Source organism: Dendrobates tinctorius, unplaced genomic scaffold, assembly GCF_039654945.1.
Source record: "Dendrobates tinctorius isolate UK_male_01 unplaced genomic scaffold, ASM3965494v1 ptg000028l, whole genome shotgun sequence".
Lineage (NCBI taxonomy): Eukaryota > Metazoa > Chordata > Amphibia > Anura > Dendrobatidae > Dendrobates > Dendrobates tinctorius.
In genome coordinates this window covers 27384235-27401365 of record NW_027361696.1, presented here as the reverse complement: position 1 = coordinate 27401365, position 17131 = coordinate 27384235, and the positions used below count along the sequence as shown (strand labels likewise).

General features: G+C 45.8%; 1 long non-coding RNA gene across 1 annotated transcript in view; it reads left to right on the top strand.

Annotated features, from left to right (window-relative positions):
• The window catches only part of LOC141085248 (uncharacterized), a 314427-nt gene that overhangs the window by 287523 nt on the left and 9773 nt on the right, over nt 1-17131 (top strand). Inside the window, exon 2 of the long non-coding RNA XR_012231245.1 lies at nt 15928-16627. This is a non-coding gene — a long non-coding RNA (uncharacterized lncRNA). The remainder of the gene's footprint in view (nt 1-15927; nt 16628-17131) is intronic.

The following is a 17131-nucleotide window of genomic DNA, read 5'->3' as shown; positions in this document are numbered from 1 at the left end:
TGTGCAATCACGTGCAATCCATACTGGGCCTAACACCATCTGAGCCTGCCTCCTGAGACATATATTTTGAATGTGTACGCTATCCATACATGTTATCCGGGGATACGGTACCCTTTCTAACCTTTGTGCAATCACGTGCAATCCATACTGGGCGTGAGAACGGCTGGCGAGCTGTTAAGCAAGCTACAGCACCTGTCCAGACAAGTACAGGGATTCCCTAGCGAGGAGACTTATTTGATTGTTTTCAATGTTGGGACAGCAATTTTTGGGGAGCACTATACTCTGGAGAATGATAGATGGGGCCCACCATACACTGGAACATTCCAAAGGTGGACATCAGACACTGGAGCAGCATTTACAGGGCCCATTATACACTAGAGCATTAGAAATGGGGCCCATTATGTTTGGAGCATTATTTGTGCCCATAAGACAGTGGAGCTTCATCCATGGGGACCAACATATACTGTAGCATTATGTGGAGCTCATCATATACTGTTTCAAACATTATATGGGACCAATGATCCTGTATGGAGAAATAGATGGGCCTCGTCATGAGATGTAAAAAGTGAGGTATTTTTCATTGTACTATACCGCTATTTATCTGCCGTATCGGAGCATGATGAGTTGTGGTATGTGTTAAAGGGGCGCTCTTTCGCCCAGGGCACATGAAAACCTGCAGCCAGCCCTCCCCCCCCCCACAACTTTAGCCAAATAACCCCCATTTTTCAGTGCGTAACTTGTATTATGAAGTTAATTAAGGTTGACAAGCTTAAGTAAGAAGAATTGATGCTTTTGGCATTCAAATGGGCACTGTAGGTGTGTTTCCTGTCCTCCTCTCACTGCCGACTTTTATTCCCCATTGACTTACATTGGGTTTCGTGACGACCCCGACTTTTCCCTATAATCGGACGATCTTGCTCGACCCGACTTTTGGAAAAGTCGGGTTTCACGAAGCGAAACGCGACCCTAAAAAAACAAAAGTCGCTCAACTCTAATGGAGACTATTCTGCGATCATCCACCACTAGTGTTGAGCGACTTTTGTTTTTTTAGGGTCGAGTTTCGTTTCATGCAAAATCGGCCGACTATAGGGAAAAGTCGGGGTCGTCCCGAAACACGAAACCCAATGTAAGTCAATGGAGAATTAAAGTCGGCAGTGAGAGGAGGACAGGAAACACACCAACAGTGCCTATTTGAATGCCAAAAGCATAAATTCTTGTTACTGAAGCTTGTCAACCTTAATTAACTTCATAATACTAGTTCCGCACTGAAAAATGGGGGTTATTGGGCTACAGTTGTGGGGGGGGAGGGCTGGCTCCAGGTTTTCGTGGGCCCAGGGCCAAAGAGCGTCCCTTTAACACATACCACAACTCATGATGCTCCGATACGGCAGAGAAATAGCAGTATAGTACAATGAAAAATACTTCACTTCTTACATCTCATGACTGATATCCATTTTAAATTCTCCAATACCTCCTAAAACGGACATTATATAACTCCATACAGTATTATGGCCAGCACTTAGTGCACTATACAGAGTAATGAGGCCCATATATTTCTCCATACGGAATCATTATTCCCACATAATGTTTCAAACCGTATATGATGAGCTCCACATAATGCTACAGTATATGTTGGTCCCAATGGATGAAGCTCCACTGTCTTATGGGCCCAAATAATGCTCCATATATAATGGGCCCCATTTCTACTGCTCTAGTGTATAATGGGCCCTGTAAATGCTGCTCCAGTGTCTGATGTCCACCTTTGGAATGCTCCAGTGTATGGTGGGCCCCATATATCATTCACCAGAGTATAGTGCTCCCCAAAAATTGCTGTCCCAACATTGAAAACAATTACATAAGTCTCCTTGCTAGGGAATCCCTGCACTACTCTGAACTCCTTGTCGTCCCCATCTTCCATCTCACTGCACTTGGCTGTTTAGGCCCTCCCACCGGCAGAGACACTTTTGCGTACTATGCGGTGCCCTGTGCCAGTGCCATCGCCCATGAGTATGCCCCCCCCACCTGCTCAAGGAACCTGCACTTTCATCTGCACCTTCCTCTTTGTCACCGTGTAAGGTGGTATAGTATGCGGGAAGGGGAACCTGAGTTTCCTCTGGGTCAGATTCTGGCTGTGTAGAGTGCGAGGGGAATGTAGTGGTCTGGGTTAATGTACCAGCAGCATCATCCAGCAGTGGCTGGGCCTCAGTGCACTTGTGGCATCCCCAAGAGTACGGTCGCCACTGTGGCATTGCCTTCCTCCTAGGGAGTGTGTTGTCAAGCTTGGGAGCAACGAAGGATCTCTCTAGCAGTGAAACCAACACACAACACATTTCCCACTCCAGGACAGCAGGGAGACCTCTGAACCTGACTGCTGAGGAGCTGCTCTCTGTGGTCGGGAGGAGGTAAGTTTGGGCACTCTGTGCAGGGAAGGGGAAGTGTGTGGACGTGAGAAGGGGAGCTGGAGGATGAGCAGAGTTAAGGCTCACTCCTAGCTGGAGCACATGGTCCGGATTCTGGTCTCCGAGTTTGTAGGGACACTGACGTTCCTGCAGCAGAAACCGGGGGAAGTAGCAGCTATAAATACTCTGTACCCAACTAAGGCCCGGAGGCCCCAGCATTGACGTGTGCGAGGCAGAAGGAAAAGGCTACAGCTGTCTGCCATACAAGTAAAGTCTGAGGAACATCTATTAGACAGGAGGCGTTTCAGTGAACCACGGTCCTGTGAGTGCTTCCCCCACAAGCGCTAGAAAGGAGACGTTCAGGAAGGTACATGTTGGCGGAGTGTTGGAAGGGAGCTTTCCATTCTGGTCCCGGAGGTTGGCAGAGGTCCTGACCCAGAGGACACAGCACGGAGGCAGACATCTGTGTAACCTGCAGACTGTGAGTAAAGCTTTGGAACTGCACGCTCTGGTGTCCTACAGTTATTCCAGCACCGCTACATCTGGGTACCAGCACCTACACCGCCTGTGCCTTTCCCCCATCACTACATCTACACTTCCCTGGGACTCCAGCTCCACCTGTGGGGAGCTTCACCATCTTTGCTGCACAACACCATCAGTCCCAGAGGATCTGCATGCAGCGTCGGCCTAACATCTATGTTGCCGAACACCACAGGTGGCGTCAAACTATCTATATAAATTCTTTACCATTATACCACGCCATTTACATGGGCGCCCAGGGCCACCGTCCGGGTCACCGCTGCTGTGACACATTCCACTGACACCGGCCCTGTACCGAGTACCCCACAGCCCTGGGAGGGCGACCCATATGCCGACTGCTGATCGGGCGGCGTTATTCCCACGAACCTCCAAACAGCGTCCCTGAAGGCAAAGTTTTTGGTTTCCGGGGGCAGTATGATTGCAAAGCTGAACCTTAAAGGAATGTCCAAAAGGGCACCACCTGGAGTGGAGCCTGTGGCTTAATTGGACTGCACCCGGGAAACCACTACCATACACGCTACAGAAAAGATGGACAGATTGCAAGCTTTGTCAATTCTGTGTGTGGTGTGGTATGTCCGTTTGTAGTTGTGCTAGCGATTTCTCAGCTTTATTCCGTTAACGACCGAGACTCCGGCATGGCCCCGCGGTACGCATCAAGCTTACTAGAGGGATACGCGAGGCTGTGGCACGTGAGATGGAGCAATAACAGGTCTAGCATTCCAGTACATGTCCGGGGCTGCCTGCACGCTACACTGAAAGGACCAGCTTTTGTCACTTACAGGTGCAGATAACCTGCTGAACTCCGTTAGTGATGGGGATCTGGGATTCAGATTATTCCCCGCGAACGATGATTTCCCAGTAAGTTCAGGTCAACCGCAATTCCGGAGTTAGGCCTAACCGTCATTCCTGAAAAAATTACGTGTCCAAACCACAGGTGCTGTAGCTTGCTTAACAGCTCAGCAGCCGTTCTCAGGCCCAGTATGGATTCAACAACATTGTAGAAAGTTGATAAAGGGTACAGTTTCACCGGATAACACGTATATATGTAGCCTAGTTTACACATTAAAAATATATGTCTATAGATCAGGAGGCAGACTCAGATGTTCTCAGGCCCAGTATGGATTTGACCAGATTGTACAAAGTTGAGAAAGGGTACTTTATCACTGGATAGCAGGTATATATAGCATAGTTTAAACATGTAAAATCTCCGTGTTCTCAGTATGGATTACACAGCAATCTAAAAAGTGGAAAAAAGGAAATGCATTTGAGGCGTACACAACTATATACTTTTGGTGTTATTTTTAAATCTTCATATATATTTCTGTCTCAGTAATACAGTCCAGCCTCTCTGCAATAGGACATGAGATGCATACAATTAGTGACATAAAGGCTATTGATTGCTGAAATCTAGGAATTATTATTCACGGGAAAAACTTCCATCACAATTCTCATAGGTGATGCTGACCCTCAATTAATTTGTGTGTTTAGACAGTGAAAACATTTTTTTGTGAATAAAGTCTTGCTGTATCGCACTTCCGTTGATTCCATCACTGTTACTCATCTCAATCCAATTTTTATCACAGGGAGCGATGTAAACATGGTGCTCACTGGCTATCATGATCTGTCACGTAACTATGGAGTGCAAAAGACAGAAGCCACAGGCCGTAGGCGATTCTATTTGATTGGCATGAGAGGGCACATTTTGAAATGTGCGCCGGAATGTCACACGTTTGTGAGTAGGAAAACTGTGAAAGCTGATGATAAACCACCACTGCATATGATTGTGAGTCGACATCCATAAGAAATGGAAGCCACTGATCATCTGGAGCTAGAGCCCGGCCAGCAGGACAGGGCATAGCTACATCTTAAACATCATCTTTCAGGTCAATCAATTTGTAGTGGCAGTCCCAGTGAAGGATTTGACAGCCCAGACTACACAGTGGAGGAGCAGGGAGAGGTAAACATTGCAAATGCTGGGGCCCTGCCCAAGCAAGGGGGGCACACTCGTGGGCGTCGGTACTGGCACTGGGCCCCTCATAGTACGGCGGTGTGTCTGACGGCGGGTGTGCACCACCACTGTCAGAGACACTTGATTGCACTATGAGGGACCCTATGCCAGTGCCCACGCCCAAGAGTCGGCCTACCCACCTGTCCAGGGCAACGGCACTCGCACGGTTTTGTGCGCTAGGTGGTGACCCCGGCCATGGGGGGGCGCCCACTTAGGGAAGTTTACAAAGTGGCATATGTAGATGTGGGTCATTCAGCTGCTGCAAAAGGCGAAATAGGTCAAGTTTGCGGAATAGGAGGAGGACCAAAGCAAGCCATTTTTCTGGCAACCTATGTGTCATCAAGGGAAGGTGGGACAAAATCCTTGGAAACCCATGCATAGTTCATTTTAATGAAGGTTAGATCATCCACATTTTGGGTTGACAGATGGGTCCTTTTTTCTGTCAGGATTGATCCAGCTGCACTGAAGACTCTTTCCGATAGCACACTTGCAGCTGGGCAAGCGAGCTCCTGTAAGGCATATTGTGCCAATTCAGGCCAGGTGTCCAGTTTAGCGGCCCAATAGTCAAAGGGGAATGACCTGAGCGGGGGAACATCGATATGGGAGGAAAAGTAGTTGTTAACCATAGTTGACAACTGCTGTCTCCTGTCACTTTCCATCGATGCTGTATTAACAGTTGTGTGAGCGGTCCGTAAAAAATCAGTCCACAACATTGTCATGAAACCCCTGTCTCCAACGCCACTTCTTCTGTGTGCACCACGAACACCTCTGCCAAGCTGCCCCCGGCCCGTACGGCTCGTGTGAGAACCATCACCGCTGCTGTGTGCTGGGAATGCCTCAACCAACCGGTTAACCAGAGTTGCTTGTTTAGTAGCCAATATTAGGTCAAGGTTCTCCTGTGGCATAATGTTTTGTAATTTGCCTTTATAGCGTGGATCCAGGATGCTGGCCAACCAGTAGTCATCATCGTTCCTCATTTTGGCAATGCGTGGGTCCCTTTTTAGGATCTGCAAGGCATAATCTGACATGTGGGCCAATGTTCCCGGTGTCAATGATGCACTGTGAGTGTTGGGTGGAGGAGCACTTTCTGGCAAATCCACATCCCTCCAGTCACGCACAAACCCTGTACCAGACCTTGCCACGCCAACATTTTCACTTGCCCCACGATATGCATCCTCCTCCCCTAAGTAATCATCCCCATCATGATCCTCCTCCTCCTCTTCTTCCTCCACCTCGTCCAGGAGAGGTCCCTGAGCAGACAATGGCTGAATGTCATCAAGGATTCCCTCCACCTCTTCCTCCTCGTCAACATTGGCTGCAGACGCCTGCTCCTTAAGGTGCGTCAAAGTTTGCATGAGCAGACGCATAAGTGGAATGCTCATGCTTATGATGGCGTCGTCTGCGCTTACCAGCCGTGTGCATTCCTCAAAACACTGAAGGACTTTACAGAGGTCTTTCAGCTTCGACCACTGCACACCTGTCAACTCCATGTCTGCTCTCAAAGTGCCTGGCCGTGTATCCTCCCACAAATGCATTATGGCCTGCCTCTGCTCGCACAGCCGCTCAACCATGTGCAGGGTGGAGTTCCACCTTGTTGCAATGTCGATAATGAGGCGGTGGTTGGGAAGGTGGAGCAATCGCTGCAGCTTCTGCATACTAATGGAGTGTACAGGCGACCGGCAGATGTGCGCGCACAGTCTTCGCACCTTCTGGAGCAGGGCTGTTAACTCCGGATAATTATTGAGGAAGCACTGCACCACCAGGTTCAAGGTGTGAGCCAAGCAAGGTATGTGGCTGAGTTTTGAAAGGGCTATGGCTGCCACAAAATTACGGCCGTTATCACTAACTACCTTGCCTGCCTCAAGATGTACACTGCCCAGCCATGACTCAGTTTGTCGCTGAAAGTACTCGGCCAGCACCTCGGCGGTGTGTCTGTCTCCCAAACACATCATCTGCAACACAGCCTGCTGATGCTTTCCACTAGCTGCTCGATAGGGGGACACCTCGTGTGCAACAGTGGCAGCTGCAGATGGAGTGCTCATACGACTGCGCTCTGTGGACGAGCTTTCGCTTCTGGAGGAGGAGGAGGAGGGTCGAACGCCTACAGCCAACTGTTTCCTATACCGTGGGCTAGGCAGCACTGTCCCACCACCGCTGTCCCCTGTGGACCCTGCATCCACCACATTAACCCAGTGCGCATTGATGGACATGTAACGGCCCTGGCCATGCCGACTGGACCATGCATCAGTTGTGAGGTGCACCTTTCCACTCACTGACTGCTTGAGTGCATGGACAATGCGGTCTTTCACATGATGGTGGAGGGCTGGGATGGCTTTGCGAGAGGAGAAGTGGTGACTGGGTAGGTCATAGCGTGGTACTGCATAGGCCATGAGTTCGCGGAAAGCTGCGCTTCCCACCAACCGATAGGGCATCATCTCTAACGAGATTAGTTTGGCAATGTGGGCGTTCAAACCCAGTGTATGCGGATGAGAGACTGAGTACTTTCTTGACCTACTCATAGTGTCTGGGAGGGTGAGCTGGACTTGAGAGCTGCATATGGTGGAAGTAGCGGTGGACAGGGCGGACTGAGAGAGGGTTGATGATGGTGATGGAGTTGGTGTTCTTTCTGATGGCCTAGATTCAGTCTTTCGTTGATATAACAGTGGGATTCCCTGACTGCTGTGGCCTTGCAACGACACCTCAACATTTGCTGCTGTGCTAACCGGTGGGCTTACAGTGGGGGAAACAATGTAGCGTTGCTGACTACCTTCTTTGTGATCAGTTGCACATGTGGTACTTGAGGTTTGGTGTTGTGTCCACGCTTGCAAGTGCATGCTGGTTAAATGTCTAAGCATCCAACTGGTATTCAAATTTTTCAGATTTTTCCTTCGGCTAAAGGTCTTTGCGCACTTGTTACAGATAACCTTGGCCTGATCATGAGGATTTTGTTCAAAAAAGTGCCACACTGCACTCTTCCTACTTTGGCAGACATTTTGCTGCCTAGCACGCTGTGATATTTTGACCCTCTGGACAAGCTGTCCAGCAACTCTTTTGATTTTTGGAACCTGTCTTTGGAGTGCTCCGGGCCTGCCAGATAACAGCTGTTGCGATGTCGATGTCTGCTGTGGATGCTCCTCCTCCTCATCTGAGCTATTGGAAGCAGCACCCTCTTCCCCCAATGGATGCCAATCTGGGTCAACAACTGGGTCATCCATCACCTCCTCTTCAATGTCATGTGCACCTTCCTCTGTGTCACCGTGTATGGTGGTATAGTGTGCGGGAAGGGGCACCTGAGTCTCATCAGGGTCAGAATCTGGCTCTGTACACTGCGAGGACAATGTAGTGCTCTGAGTGAATGTACCAGTAGAATCATCTATCAGTGGCTGTGCATCAGTGCACTCCATGTCAGATTCATCTTGGCCTGGGTAATTCACCATTTCACTTGATAATCCAGGCATGGTATGTGAAAACAGCTCCATGGAGTAATCAGTAGTATGGCCTGCGTCATCCTTCAATCTTGGTTGGGGTGAAGGACTCAAGGAAAGGTGTGGTTCATGAACATGAGCTTCCAATGACGACTCAGTGCTTTTATTTTTTACAACTTCAGAAGAGGAGGCAATAGAGCTGGAGGCTGAGTCAGCAATGTAAGACAAAACTTTTTCCTGAAGCTCTGGCTTTAAAAGCGGTTTGCCAACTCCTAGAAAACGAAGCCTTCGAGGCCTTGTGGAGCCAGACGATGACGCAGGCTCAACACCTCCTGCATTCGGTCCTATTTTGCTTTTGCCACTACCATCAGGTCCACCACCAACACCATCATTACCAGCTGCCAACTCCCGCCCAATTCCACGGCCTCTTATTCCAGCCTTCCTCATTTTTGGTAGAAATGTAGACAAAATCCAACTAACTATATAGTAATGTAAAACAAGGTACAAGGTGTCTATAGGACAGGGGAGATTTTGAATTTCTGCACACACTTGTGGACACTGGACACTTTTGGATTGTGTGAGGCCCACTGAACATCACAGCGCTATGTCACAGGCTCGATGTCGCAGGTGTGAAAAATGTCACTAGAGGATAACGGAGATGTTGAATTTCTGCACACATTTGTGGACACTGGACACTTTTGGATTGCGTGAGGCCCACTGAATATCACAGCGCTATGTGACAGGCTCGATGTCGCAGGTGTGAAAAATGTCACTAGAGGATAACGGAGATTTTGAATTTCTGCACACACTTGTGGACACTGGACACTTTTGGATTGCGTGAGGCCCACTGAATATCACAGCGCTATGTGACAGGCTCGATGTCGCAGGTGTGAAAAATGTCACTAGAGGATAACGGAGATTTTGAATCTCTGCGTACACTTTTGGACACTGGACACTTTTGGATTGAGTGAGGCCCACTGAATATCACAGCGCTATGTGACAGGCTCGATGTCGCAAGTGTGAAAAATGTCACTAGAGGATAACGGAGATTTTGAATTTCTGCACATACTTGTGGACACTGGACACTTTTGGATTGTGTGAGGCCCACTGAATATCACAGCGCTATGTGACAGGCTCGATGTCGCAGGTGTGAAAAATGTCACTAGAGGATAACGGAGATTTTGAATTTCTGCACACACTTGTGGACACTGGACACTTTTGGATTGTGTGAGGCCCACTGAATATCACAGCACTATGTGACAGGCTCGATGTCGCAGGTGTGAAAAATGTCACTAGAGGATAACGGAGATTTTGAATTTCTGCACACACTTGTGGACACTGGACACTTTTGGATTGTGTGAGGCCCACTGAATATCACAGTGCTATGTGACAGGCTCGATGTCGCAGGTGTGAAAAATGTCACTAGAGGATAACGGAGATTTTGAATTTCTGCACACACTTGTGGACACTGGACACTTTTGGATTGTGTGAGGCCCACTGAATATCACAGCGCTATGTGACAGGCTCGATGTCGCAGGTGTGAAAAATGTCACTAGAGGATAACGGAGATTTTGAATTTCTGCACACACTTGTGGACACTGGACACTTTTGGATTGTGTGAGGCCCACTGAATATCACAGCGCTATGTGACAGGCTCGATGTCGCAGGTGTGAAAAATGTCACTAGAGGATAACGGAGATTTTGAATTTCTGCACACACTTGTGGACACTGGACACTTTTGGATTGTGTGAGGCCCACTGAATATCACAGCGCTATGTGACAGGCTCGATGTCGCAGGTGTGAAAAATGTCACTAGAGGATAACAGAGATTTTGAATTTCTGCACACACTTGTGGACACTGAACACTTTTGGATTGTGTGAGGCCCACTGAATATCACAGCGCTATGTGACAGGCTCGATGTCGCAGGTGTGAAAAATGTCACTAGAGGATAACGGAGATTTTGAATTTCTGCACACACCTGTGGACACTGGACACTTTTGGATTGTGTGAGGCCCACTGAATATCACAGCGCTATGTGACAGGCTCGATGTCGCAGGTGTGAAAAATGTCACTAGAGGATAACGGAGATTTTGAATTTCTGCACACACTTGTGGACACTGGACACTTTTGGATTGTGTGAGGCCCACTGAATATCACAGCGCTATGTCACGGGCAGAAATTGGCTAGTGTATGACAAACTACAAGGTGTATATAGCATTGGGCAGAATAGGAATCTCCCTAGAGTGTAGGTCTGTAAGAACAGAACAAGTCCTCGACTTATCCTTACAGAGCGACACACAGATAGCTTCACTGTGGCCGTGATAACAGCCGTTACACGGTACTGAGAGAGGAGCGTGCACGTACGCGGCTGTCCGGTGTACATAAAATTGTCAAGCTCTGTGTTTTTTAAGTATACGGACTGACACATGCTGTCTCTCTATAGTTTTGAATGTGATCAAACAGCAAATATATTTAACTGTTTGAAAACTAGACAAAACTAGAAGGTGCAGGTCTGTAAGTACGGAATATGTCCTCGACTTATTCTTACAGAGTGACACACAGATAGCTTCACTGTGGCCGTGATAACAGCCGTTACACGGTACTGAGAGAGGAGCGTGCATGTACACGGCTGTCCAGTGTACGTGAAATTGTCAAGCTCTGTGTTTTTTAAGTATACCGACTGACACACGCTGTCTCTCTATAGTTTTGAATGTGATCAAGCAGCAAATATATTTAACTGTTTGAAAACTATGCAAAACTAGAAGGTGCAGGTCTGTAAGAACGGAACATGTCCTCGACTTATTCTTACAGAGTGACACACAGATAGCTTCACTGTGGCCGTGATAACAGCCGTTACACGGTACTGAGAGAGGAGCGTGCACGTACACGGCTGTCCGGTGTACGTAAAATTGTCAAGCTCCGTGTTTTTTAAGTATACGGACTTACACACGCTGTCTCTCTATAGTTTTGAATGTGATCAAACAGCAAATATATTTAACTGTTTGAAAACTAGGCAAAACTAGAAGGTGCAGGTCTGTAAGAACGGAACATGTCCTCGACTTATTCTTACAGAGTGACACACAGATAGCTTCACTGTGGCTGTGATAACAGCCGTTACACGGTACTGTGTGAGGAGTGTGCACCGCTGTATGGTGTGAAAAAATGCACGCTCAGTACCTCACCAGGACAAAAAAAAAAATTGGGATTGCTTTTAAAAAAGCAGTATGCAGAGCAGTGGGTAAACAGCAATGCAGCCGTCAGGAAGCCTTAGAAGGCAGCCTAACAACCAACACCGCTGATCCAGCAAAATATAGCCTCCACTTGCACTGCACACACAGTGACTGGTGTGTTGTACAGGCAAAATCGCTAGCAGTAGAAGCAGTTTTTGGTGTCTTCTTCCCTGCCTAACGCTCTCCCTACAGAATCAGCAGCAGCAGCAGCTCTCCCTATTCTGAGATCAGCATGAGAAACATGGCGGTCGGCGTGCATGCCCTTTTATACCCCCTGTGACGCCCACCAAAGCAAGCCAATCACTTGCATGGGCTTCTGAAAGATGGTGGTGACCCCTGCCTATTTCATCACGTTGCCCACAGTGTCCGTGGATCCTGATTGGCTGAAAAAGAGCGCAAAACAAACTTTTGAAACGCGACTTTGGCGATTAAGTCGCCGACCTCGTGGCCGACCCCATCCTAGGGTCGGGTTTTGTTTCATGAAACCCGACTTTGCCAAAAGTCGGCGACTTTTGAAAATTTTCGACCCATTTCGCTCAACTCTATCCACCACTGTTGTCTTCCGTGGGCACCCAGGGCTTTTTGCATTGATGAATTCACCAGTGCTTTCTTTCTTTCTCAGGATGTATCAAACTGTAGATTTTGCCACTCCTAATGTTGAAAAGGCAATTCAACAAACGTACCAATATCATAATTAATATATAAATAAATTCATAAGGCAAATGCCAAATAGATTTGGTACTAAAATAATGGACGAAAAATAGGGAGTAATCGCAACTATAGATAGACACAAAACAAAGAAAGTGATCAACAAGTCCCAAATTGTAAGAAAAAATCCATGAAAAAATGCTTTATTATAAAATAGCAGACAGATGGGGCAAACAAAACACCACAATGTGGGAGTAGCATAAAAACGCTGACACATAACGCTGACATCTCAAATACATAGTGAAATATAACAAGATAGTATAGCGTTGGACATCCACCCCTGTGCCTTAGTATGAAACATAATATCAGGCAGGAATACTGCAAACAAAAACCTACTAATAGCATATAAGCACCACTAGAAGTAGGCACACAGTTTCACATAGTAGATTAGCAGGTAGTAAAGTAGACATACCTATTTAATCAAAGCGGCAACAGGAGAAAAAGATGAGATGAGAGCGGTCAGTGTACAAGCGTCCCCCCGACACGCGTTTCGGAGCGTCTGCTATCAGTCACACCAGGACCGCTTCTCCGCTCCAACGAAAGCCGGAAACACACGGGCCCCACGTGATCCGGCATCATAGAGAAACGGAAAGCACCCTCTAGGTGGCAGACAGCGCGCGTGCGCAGAACAAGGGAAGCCTGATCAACCATGATAAAAGAGGGCAAATGTGAGGGAAAATTACAGGGAAGAATAAATACAAAACAAAAACAAAAACAAAAAAAAGGGGAAATACATAGACATATATTTAGTGCAGAACAAGGCGGCCAGAAAAATAGGAACATAGAATTACATACAAAAATGCGGTAGATGACAACATCTGGTTTAATACCTTTAAATAGAGTAAACGTTCATAGTAATCAACTACCACTATAATGAAAATTCCATGTATATCCCTCTCTCTTAGCAAAGGGACAAAAAACAACAACCTACCATATGCACACTACATAAACAAATGACGATATTTGTATGAAAAATAGTAATTAATATGTATAAAGTGTACATACATAACAGGATCACGAAATATACCAAATGGCCAAAAATAACTGCACATTGTTTATAAGAAAATTTAAATAGAGAATATAAAAAAAACCAGAAATCCATAGTTCTTCGGAGATCTAAACTATAACAATGAATTAGAAAAGTCCAACAACCAAGTAGATTAATAGATTTCACAATTTGATTTAAGCAGATACTCCGAATTGTCCATGCAGGATACAAAGATCAACGCAAAGATCATAATGCTGGATATTAGACTCCCATGGGACGCATAATGAATAAATAAGGAATCAGATGAAACTAAGTACACCTAAAAATCAAAAAAAAAGGAAAATAAGAACAACAAGTTAAAAACAAAGCTACTAATCCCAGAGGGAATAAGACCCACAAACCGCCGGATAGAATCACAAAAATGGAACAAAGCTATTATGCTCATTCAGCCCATGGGGGTGAAGTGTATTAAGAGTCCATATCCTGCGAGATTCTAGCTGGGCCAGCCTCTGCGACGTCCCACCACCCCGTGGAGTGGCATCAATACAATTAATGCCCTTAACACGGAGAAGAGAGGCATCACAGGAATGACACAGCCAGAAATGCCTCGGTATAGTTTTCAGGGAGGACGCATCCTTGTGGTCAACAGCTGCCAGAATACCTAGAACATGTTCCCTCACGAGAAGCTTAAAGGGACGTGTGGTCATACCAATATAGATCAGTCCACAAGGACACGTAGCAAAATATATGACATTACGAGTATTACACGTAATCCTCTTCCTTATGTCATATATCCTAGATCTATCAGCATTATGAAAGGTGTTGCATCTTTCTATGTTGGGGCATGCTACACATCGACCACAAGGAATGCATCCTCCCCTACAAACTGCACCACTGTCCAAAAATGTTGTTTTAGGATCGCCAACATAGTGGCTATGAACCAGAAGATCGCGTAAGTTCTTAGCGTGTCTGGTAGAAATGGATGGTCTTTCAGAAATGTATTTTGAAAGAATTGGATCAGCTCTAAGTATTGGCCATGATTTTGAAAGAGCATCCCTCACCCGAGCTGGTTGGGCGTGGTAATCCGTAACAAATCTTACTTTGTCACTGGTTTGTCGTACCTCAGATGTATATAGCAAATCGTGCCGCCGAGAATGTCTAGCACGATTATAGGCACGTTTCACCATACAGCGGCTATAACCAAGCTCATAGAATCTTCTCTTGAGATCCTCTGCTTGAAATTCAAAATCACTGTCGGTGGATCAAATTCTACGAAGACGTAGAAATTGCCCTGTGGGTACTGACTGAATCACATGCCTCGGGTGTGCAGAGGTGGCGTGCAACAAAGAATGTGTTGAAGTTGGGTTTTTTTTTATTTTTTTTTGTTTTGTTTTTGTTTTTGTTTTTTATTCTTCCCTGTAATTTTCCCTCACATTTGCCCTCTTTTATCATGGTTGATCAGGCTTCCCTTGTTCTGCGCACGCGCGCTGTCTGCCGTCTGGAGGGTGCTTTCCTTTTCTCTATGATGCCGGATCACGTGGGGCCCTCGTGTTTCCGGCTTTCGTTGGAGCGGAGGCGCGGTCCTGGTGTGACTGATAGCAGACGCGTCTGTGGGACTTCCGGCTTGCACACTATTTAGACCCTTACATTGCGCCCCTAAACCACGCCCCCTGAAGAAGGAGCACAGCGCTCCGAAACATGCATCGGGGTGACGCCTGCACACTGACCGCTCTCATCTCATCTATTTCTCCTGTTGCCGCTTTGATTAAATAGGTATGTCTACTTTACTACCTGCTGATATACTATATGAAACTGTGTGCCTACTTCTGGTGGTGCTTACAGTATATGCTATTAGTGGGTTTTTGTTTGCAGTATTCCTGCCTGATATTAAGTTTCATACTAAGGCACAGGGGTGAATGTCCAATGCTATACTATCTTGTTATATTCCACTATATATATGAGATGTCAGCATTATGTGTCAGCGGTTTTATGCTACTCCCACATTGTGGTGTTTTGTTTGCCCCATTTGTCTGCTATTTTATAATAAAGCATTTTTTCATGGATTTTTTCTTACAATTTTGGACTTGTTGATCGCTTTCTTGTTTTGTGGCACTCCTAATGTTGTAGCAATTTCTCGGATGGGTTTTTTCTGTTTTTGCAGCTTAAGGATGGCTTGTTTCACCTGCATGGAGAGCTCATTTTATCGCATGTTTCCTTCACAGCAAAACCTTCCAAATGCAAGCACCACACTTCAAATCAACTCCAGGCCTTTTATCTGCTTAATTGAGAATGACATAATGAAGTGATTGCCCACACCTGTCCATGAAATAGCCTTGGAGTCAATTGTCCAATTACTTTTGGTCCCTTTAAAAACAGGTTGGCACATGTTAAGAAGCAGAAACTCCTAAACCCTTCATCCAATTTTAATGTGAATACCCTCAAATGAAAGCTGAAAGTCTGAACTTCAACTGCATCTGAAATGTTTTGTTTAAAATTCATTATGGTAATGTCTAGAACAAAAATTAGAAAAATGTTGTCTCTGTCTAAATATATATGGACCTAACTGGATTTGCCCGTACCTGATTTCACCAGTAAATATAGTTTCAGAGCTATGTTGGTCTCTTACAGGACTGTGGTGCATACCCCTGTTAGCCACTGCAGTTTATGGACTAAGCCCAGTGGAAGGTACCGGAGACTGACCACTGCCACCAGAAGATGTGGCATTGATGCCCACAGGACTTCAGGAAAAGACACCGCGCCAGCCGTTGCAGGCACCATTGAGTCCTCAGCTGGAGTTACAGTTAGCGGAATTCCTGACACAAGTGCTTCACAAGAACTGTTATCTGAACCGTCGTTCTAATTACAATATACTTTGCCACCTAAACTGTTGAATCCTCTGTTTAACCTTTTACTTCTCAACATCCTTTTCCATTTATACTGTTTAACCCTTTACCTCACTGCATGGAGCATTATTAAACTTGTTAACCCTTGCTCTGCCTCCTGTCTGTCACTGCATCCCGCGTACCTGCTTACATTCACACTGAGTTTTTGGAGCAGAAACTCTCCACATCCTCTTCATAAACTCAAGACTCCTCAAAAAATTTAAGCTATTGAGGAGGATTTGGAGTTTTTCTGCTCCAAAAACTAAGAGTGAACAGTGTTTTATTTTATTGATTTTTAAATCCAATATATGTTTCTTGGAGAAGTACTTTACATGTTCTTTTTCTTTTACTCAGTTGAAAGAATGAATAAATTAATATGAGCGTACCATTTATTGATAAGTTGCTTTTATTTCTAGCCAGCATATATTCAACAAAGAAATAGTTCGGTAAGTGAAATCACAGAACAAATAATTGAAAAATCAAACAATCATTGGAACAAATGAAGTTTTGTGTAGGAATAGAATATTTTGTAAATCTAATAACTGTAGTTAGTGGCTCAAAAATGCTAGGAAAATACTAGGAAATGTATGCTTTGAAGAGGATTTGTCACTTGGCATAAATAAGTTTTTTTGGCCTGTTGTAATTCCTGATGTTCTCCTGAATATGTTCATGTTTTTCTTTCTGCACCTGGACCTATTCCTGAGATATCGCCCCTTCTTTGTTTTATGTAAATGTTGTTCTACAGCTAAGTGGGTGTGGTCATCAGCTCTTCTCGCGGTGCTTTCATGAGGGCCACGCCCACTTAGATAAATAGACTAGATTTATATACTGAGACAAGGGACCTACAGTATATCTCGGGAATAGAGATGCTCAGGAATAAAAGAAAAATATTGCCAGAATGAGGAAATCAGTGGAATTTACACCAAGTAAAAAATATATATTTTTTTGGT